Here is a 7418-nt window from a genome sequence, read left to right on the forward strand (position 1 = left end):
AAATAGTTATGTCCCTTAAGATATTAAATATCTTGCAGGAGCTTTTCCAGCCTAATGCACATTTTATTGAATAATTAAATACAAACAAGTGATATGCAATAACCTTACTGTAGTAAGGTAAAAGAATAAAATTTCTTTTATGGCTATTGAGAACATAAACAAATTCATTTAGCCTCGCCACAATTACAGTTATATCCAACAGTAAATTGAATGTTGTTTTGAACTCCATTTTTTTGGTGCCTTAAGGATTCATCATTATGGAGCTACTGTGGTACAAATAAGGTTTTTAGTATTTCAGCTATAAATGGAAGACAGTTTTTTTCACAAAAGGCCTCTACAGTTTTAAGACAAATATAACACAACAAAAGCTTATTCTCTTTCTAAATAGTTGCCCTCTTAATACTTAAATTGCTTAGTTGGTGTCCTGTAAATCCAATGTAGCATCTTTTCAGTGGAGGAAAACCATTAATTTCAACACAATTTTCTGTTTTTGTTTGGAATATAGACCTTCTCTTCCTTTATTATATAGACACATTTTCAAGTACAAAACGCCATCTGAAATTAATTACTGCAGTTTGACATTCAAAGCATAGATACAATTTTCTTTGCAAATAAAGGTCATAAGAAATACATTTTAATAGAGGGAATTCAAAAATTTTAGAAGAATGTAGGTAAGCAACATTTTAAAATTTAAAAATATTTACTAAGGATTTTGACTCTGTTCTTTGCCGTATGCATCTCACAAACGAGTCACCATTGTCCCTTTAAGTCAGACACAATTGCTGTTCACTCTTGTTGGAAACTTTTCTGGATCATTGTTATGAACACTGCCTTGGACAGTCATTTATTTCAGCTGCGCCAACTCTGGTAATGATCATTTTCTCTTTCTCCAAAATTCCAAAGACTTCTTTTCAAACGATACAGAAGAAAAGAGGGGAAAAAATTCAGCCACGGTTTTCTGCTGAAAGTAAACTCTGGTCTAAAGACACTATGCAAATGGCTTATGCCAAAGAGGCACACACCCTTTCTCTCCCCGACGAGAAGTGTAGACTCATCCCCAAACCCCACACCGCTTGTCTTTGCTGCTGCAGAGGCACAGCACGGGCATAACTTGTGGTTGTGTTTTTGTTAGTTTCTTACCTCTGGGTCTTCTTTATAGCTTTGCCCCCACCCCACTGGCGGTGGCGCTCCCGCCGCTGCACCCTCGGCCGCCCGTTGGCTGCGGCGCCTCGGCGGCCCGCGCACACTCCCCCGCGCCGCGTCCCGCACACGCGCGCTCCCGCCTCCTCCCGCCCGGGCGCTCCGCCGGCGGCGGCTGCGGCGGCGACTGGGTGGCAGGTAGCGAGCCAGCCGGCCTCGGTCCGGTAACCCATGGCAACCGCCCTGGTAACCCATAGCAACTGCGCTGCGGAAAGAAAGAGAGAGAGAGAGAGAGAGAGAGAAAGAAAACCCGGGTGGAGGGGGGCGGTGGGTGGCGAGTGGGAACAACGGCCGCAAAAAGACAGCGATTTACAGCACAAACCTGCAGCGCCCTCTCCCTTGCCCCACCTGCTGCCAACGTGGGCACCACGAGGCCCCCTTCCCAATGTGAAAATGACGACTCTGGCTGCTTGGAAAACAATAATAAAACATAAAAATGCAGAGGGGCCTCGGAGGGTGGGTTTGGTGTCGGAGGGGCGGGGGGAGCTTTGAATAGCGACGTCCCCACCGCGGGCCTCCGGGCTCAGTGGTCTCCTGGGGCCCCGCTGGGTTTGGGAGCGCGCGTGGAGCCGCAACCCCGTCGCTCCGGTGGGTTTGGGGATGGTTGGGTCGGGGTCGGCCGCGCCGGAGCCGGAGCCGGGGGAGGCGGAGGCGGCGGCGGCGGCGGCGCTGCCCCGTCTAGACCCGAGTCTTTGTTCTGCAAGATGCTCGCGGCGCTGCGGCCCCCGGCCCCGCCGGCCGGCCGGAGAGAGGGCGACGACGTGCCGCCCGGCCTGGAGGCGACGAGGCCTGGGGGGGGGGGGGAGGGGGCCGGCGAGCGCCCCGAGGTCGCGGCGAGGCTGGGGCGAAGCTGGTGCGCTCCGAATGTCTGCGCACGCACCGCACCCGTTAGTTAACCGCTTTCCTCTCCAGTCTCCCCAGGACCTTAAAACCTGCCTAGCGGACGCGCCGTCGCCTTAAACTCGCCTCCTCCCGTTTGGAGAGGGAGGGGACGGTCGCGCCTGGTGGCAGGACTGGGCCTCGGGATAGAAGCGCGTGCCTCCGGGTCCAGAAACGGCCCTGGGTCAGAGTTTAATGTCTCTGTGTGCGGGGGTGGGGGTAGCGGGGTAGTTTAGGAACACGGATCCTCCACCGCTTTAGGCTGCGGGCCCAGAAGCGGGGCGGGGGGGGGGGGTGGTGTTCTTCGCCTGGAAAAAAGAGGCGCGCGCCGATGGCATACCCGGTGCAAGGCCGTCGGAGGACAGACGGGGGCGCTGCGGGGCCAGGGCGGCGGAGAGAACACGCAGCCTCGGGTCTGGCTAGTTGTCCGCGTGGTGGAGTGAGCGGCGTTAGGGGTTCCAGGTCGGAGGAACCTGCGCCCCATGTAGATTTCACTTTGTGTTTGGTGGCATCGTCTGCTCGCTAGTGTATTCGCAGAACCCCCAGCCCTCGATGAGATGATGCAGGAAATACAACCAGGGACTGGGTCCTTTCAGTACAGAACACCTAGGCACATAAAAGGCCATTCCACAAGGACATGTACCGGAGTGAAGACCGGCTGCCCTAGGAAGCTGGAAGTCCACAGTCTACGTCTAGTTCAAACGAGTTGTGATTCCAAGCTCATTTTGATGCTTTAGAAAGGAAAACGTTTGACCTGGACGATTTTTTAACTCCTTTGAGATCTTAATCCTCAGTTATTTTCCCTCTGTAGATGTGTCCCAGTTACAAACCCAAATAGCAAAGCCATCAGCAACATCTTTTTTTATGGCAAAGATCTACACACGTATAACACGCATTCGTTTGTACCATGTATGTTCCTGAAGAAGTGATTAGATCAACCGTGTTTTATATATCTAACTTTTGCTGGTAGACAAAAGGGAATCTGGCTATGTAAAGAATGCTATTTTAATCCTTTCATCAAGAAAAGACTCTCCCAAATATATATTTTTGCTGCGGGATCCTCGGGAAACTTGGTTCATTTTCACAAATGTGCGCGTTCTGGGTTCCACTGCCTACTGGGCACCTGCTACAGAGAGACCCTGTGAACCTTTAGAGGTGAAAGGTAGCTCCTTGCACGCCTGGGGATCCATTCAGTACCACCCCAGCCCTCTGCATAGTGGTGTACTGGGAGCCCTGTGCTTTAATTTAATTTTTTTTTTTAACAAAAGCAATTACAGAAAAGTGCAAATTTAACGTGTGACATTTAACATTTTGCCGTGGCAGGCAGCCTCCACTTAAATGGGGCCTTTCTGCAGAACAACAGGAGCCAAAAGGCCTTGTGTCATGGAGTAATGTAAGACACAATCTGGGCTGCAAACGCACAATGAATCGGGAAGGATTTATGTAATTAATTGACCAGTCTTAACCTGTTATCGTGATGTAAGGAATTTGGAACTCATTAATTTGGGCTCTGACAGATTTCATATTAGAGCTGGCAAATATGGATTGAACCTCTTATTCTTGTAGCAGCTGGAATTTCCATGACAGTGAGGATTAGTGAGGAAGACCTATTGCTGGAGTCAAACTGCCTCTTTGTAATCAGTAGCCCTGCTCTGCATTAAAGGGATAATGGAAAAAAAAAAAAAAAAAAAAAAAAGGAAGAAGCGTATTACCTGGTTGAAGAAGCCGAAGGGGCTTCTTCACTCTGCTGGTCTGTGTGTTAAGCTCAGGCATTTGCAGTGGAACGAAAACATTAATTGCAATCATAAAGTTAGGTGGTTCCCTAAGCACCTTGAGAGAATGAGAAGGTAAGGGGTCTTAGGGTCGGGTTTGGTATTGTTGTCCAAGTTAAAAGGAGTTAAAAGACGGAGCCTTTGAATTTCCTCTATGTGAGCACAGGGACTGTATGGAGAAGGATCTAGAAGTCTTCTGAGGGGCAAATTGTGTTTCTTGTAATGTCATATCCACAAATGAGTAATTCAGAGCCTTGAAGGAGAGGCTGGCTTTCTCAGGAGTCACTCACTGTCTCCCGGTCAGAGCTCTTTCCCGGACCTCACGAAACCCAGAACTCACGTAATGAGCCTTTCATTGATAATCTAATCTCCGTCCTCTTCACAGCATATGATGTTTAATGAATCACCCATTTGGAAATGTCTGAAATGTCTGATTTCTTTTTTGAGATTTTAAGAAAACCCAGTAAAAACCTTACTTTCATTACCCCCTGCCCTTGACAATCAGAAAATTGCTAGGTTGAAAAAAGGGTCTCAAGATTAAACTAAATGCCTTTTCTTTTCCTTCCTTTCGCAATAGTTTTCCCCTATTGCTGTTCTATGTGATAAGGTTAATATAACAACTGCCGTAAGGATCATTAATACAGGAAGATAAGCAAAGTTGCACGTTTAAAACATTTTCAGGGTATCATTTGCCTCCTTCTGCTGATAAAGAAGCCTTTGGTAACAAATGCAGAATGCAGGCACCGAACATTTAACTGTTTAGACAGACAGCCCAATTGGCCTTTCCTAATCCATTATTATTCGTAAATACTCTTCAAATTTGCACCCTGACTGCTCTTGAAATGTGTTCTTTAATTTGTATATTACCTGTAAAATGTTTTCATTCAAACATAACTTAAATTTTAATATAATAGATACTGTTATAATAGAAATCTTCACACCCAAAAACCCAAAAAACAAAACAAAAAAAACCTTCCCTTCCTTTTTTGTGCTGTCTGGATTCCAACTGAATTCCAAAGTAAGGATTTTCCTTTTAGGTGGTGATGATGGGATTTGATCTCGCAACGAAGTACTTGGTGCAAAGATTTGTTTTGTGATTATCTTGTTAACAAGTGATTTCTTCAGCTTTGGTTCCGTTTAAATGAATGCATAAAGATAAACACTAGAAATTGCCATCGAAATATTAATGTTATCTTTCACACTGAGAGCAACGAGAGAGCTAGTAGTTGTTATTAGTATTATTATTTCGGTGGGAAGGCTGTGAAGATAAACAGTTGATATCAGCAAGAGTTGGATAACTAATATAAACCATGACAAGGGCGATTAATAGTGTATATAAACACACTTCAGATTTGTATACATGATCTCAGCTCTCACCTACGGATTTCTTTGTGTTTTTTTTTAGAGGGGTAATTTGTTAAGTTGGCAATTACAAGGTTATCAACTCATGTGCTGTGTGTACTGTTTACATATTGGAAGTATGGAACGGACCTATTGAAGCATGATTTGTCTGAGAGAATGTTGACTGGAAGGAAGTCTGATGAATTGAGTTCTGACTCTGCCATTAGCACATACCCAAAGGTAGCTCCCAACCCCTCTCCACTGCAGTTTCCTCATCACTGCAGTAAGAAAATTGGATACAGAATGTCTTTAAAGGTGTTAATAAGTGTTACTAAAAAAGGAAGGAAGGAAGGAAGGAAAGGGGTTGGGAAGGAAGGAAGGAAGGAAAGAAAGAAAGAAAGAAAGAAAGAAAGAAAGAAAGAAAGAAAGAAAAGAAGGAAGGAAAGGGGTTAAGTTGAAGGTTTCCATGGTCAGTTACATTTCAGACACATTGAGTTAAACAAAATCTAACATTAATTTTTCTGCAGGACTTGTCAGTGCCTTTCATATGTTAATTGCACTGTGAATCTCTTAAGTGTACGTGTGTGGGAGGGCGTGGGGTGGGGGGGGGCTTCTCTATGCAGTTTCCTTAAACTGATTTGAAGAAGAGAATCTAAAATTCCATGATATTTGATTCTGTAATACTTTGGATCTCTTCCCAGAATGAATGCACTTGCATTCACCCCAGGTGTCCCTGAGGTGTGGTGTGTGAGGAAAGTGTGAATATCACCAAGTAAAAAGGATTCCCCTTCAGAGAGCAAGTTCTATAAAGAGGCAGGGAATATGGTAACAAGTTTAAATCTTGGTTTCACTGCTTACAAGGCAAGTGGGAATAGGTCACTCAACCTTATGGAATTCGTTCCTTCATTTATAGCGTGAGGATAATAACACAACGAGAGGCTGGGTGTGAATTGCTGATGAAGTCACTGCGGGTTCCCTTGGTTCAGAAGGGTCTTTTCTTTTCCCCTCCCAATGCCTCATAGCTTGGCTAATTCCTACTAGTTATTCAGGACTCATGATATGTCTCCTATGCGCTGATGGCTGAAGTCTACTCTGAGGGCATCCACTACGAGTCAGGTGCCCTTTCGTGGTGTTTCTGTAGCAAGACCCACGTATCCCTGCGTGACTTTCTGGTAGCACTTCTCCCCCTGCTTTTCATGATTGGTCACCCGCCTGTCTGTTCCTCTGTTCAGGCAGAAGCTCCTGGATGGTGAGGAATGCATTTCATTTCTGCCTCCCACCCCCCTGCCACCCAGCACCAACCTACAGTTTAATATGGAGCATGTTCTGGAGTCGACGATGCCATGTGGTGGGCAAACAAAAGGCCTGTGGACCCTCTTAAGGCTCCATTTCCTGTGGCAGAACCAGCAAAAATAGAAGAGCTTAGAGAATGCAGCAGGTAATGCAGAGACGTTTACCTCCTTGAACTTGGAGACTTTGGTCATCCTGACGGTGCATGAGAACCCTCAAGCACAGTGCCTTGTTTCCCAGTTCTCTTTTGCAGTAGGCCTTGCGATGGTAATATAATTGTCCACTCGTGAGGTCTGCCTGGCGGGTCAATAAATGCCTTGCTCGACATTACTTTTTTCGTTGATCAAAGAGACCACTCAATGAAACATTTTGATGAAATATTTCTTTTGGCCAACTCGGTTCTGACAAGACACTGTGCCTAGTGCAGTGTGTCAACAGTAGAGTGACATCCAAAACAGAGTTGATGATCGAGTTGAAATATTTGACTCTATGGGGCACCTGGGTGGCTCAGTCGGTGAAGCGTCCGACTTCGGCTCAGGTCATGATCTTACGGTCCGTGAGTTCGAGCCCCGTGTCGGGCTCTGTGCTGACAGCTCGGAGCCTAGAGCCTGTTTCGGATTCTGTGTCTCCTTCTCTCTCTGACCCTCCCCGGTTCATGCTCTGTCTCTCCCTATCTCAAAAATAAATAAACGCTAAAAAAAAATAAATTAATTAAAAAAAGAAATATTTGACTCTGTGGACAGGTGAGCCTTTTCTCCGAATGTCTGCGGCTCTTGTCATATAACCCTACATAAAGCTGAAGCCCAGACGGAGTTTTAAAGTTTTACTAAAGTCTCCTAAAACAAACACCAAAGGAATCTCATTTTAGCCCCCTACACTTTCTCTGTCTCTCTCTGTCTCTCCACACACACACACACACATGCACCCCTCACATTC

The 7418-nt window shown here is 45.9% G+C and overlaps 1 long non-coding RNA gene across 1 annotated transcript; it reads left to right on the forward strand.

Moving 5' to 3' along the window:
* The first annotated feature begins 2420 nt into the window (after window positions 1–2420).
* On the forward strand, window positions 2421–6617 carry LOC124524780 (uncharacterized). The gene is made up of 2 exons (XR_006965315.1): window positions 2421–5432; window positions 6425–6617. It is a non-coding gene; the product is annotated as an uncharacterized LOC124524780 (long non-coding RNA).
* Window positions 6618–7418: the final 801 nt, after the last annotated feature.

This window comes from Lynx rufus, unplaced genomic scaffold (genome assembly GCF_022079265.1).
Source record: "Lynx rufus isolate CCGP_SWC_20201006 ecotype Redwood Valley unplaced genomic scaffold, mLynRuf1.p SCAF_4, whole genome shotgun sequence".
NCBI lineage: Eukaryota > Metazoa > Chordata > Mammalia > Carnivora > Felidae > Lynx > Lynx rufus.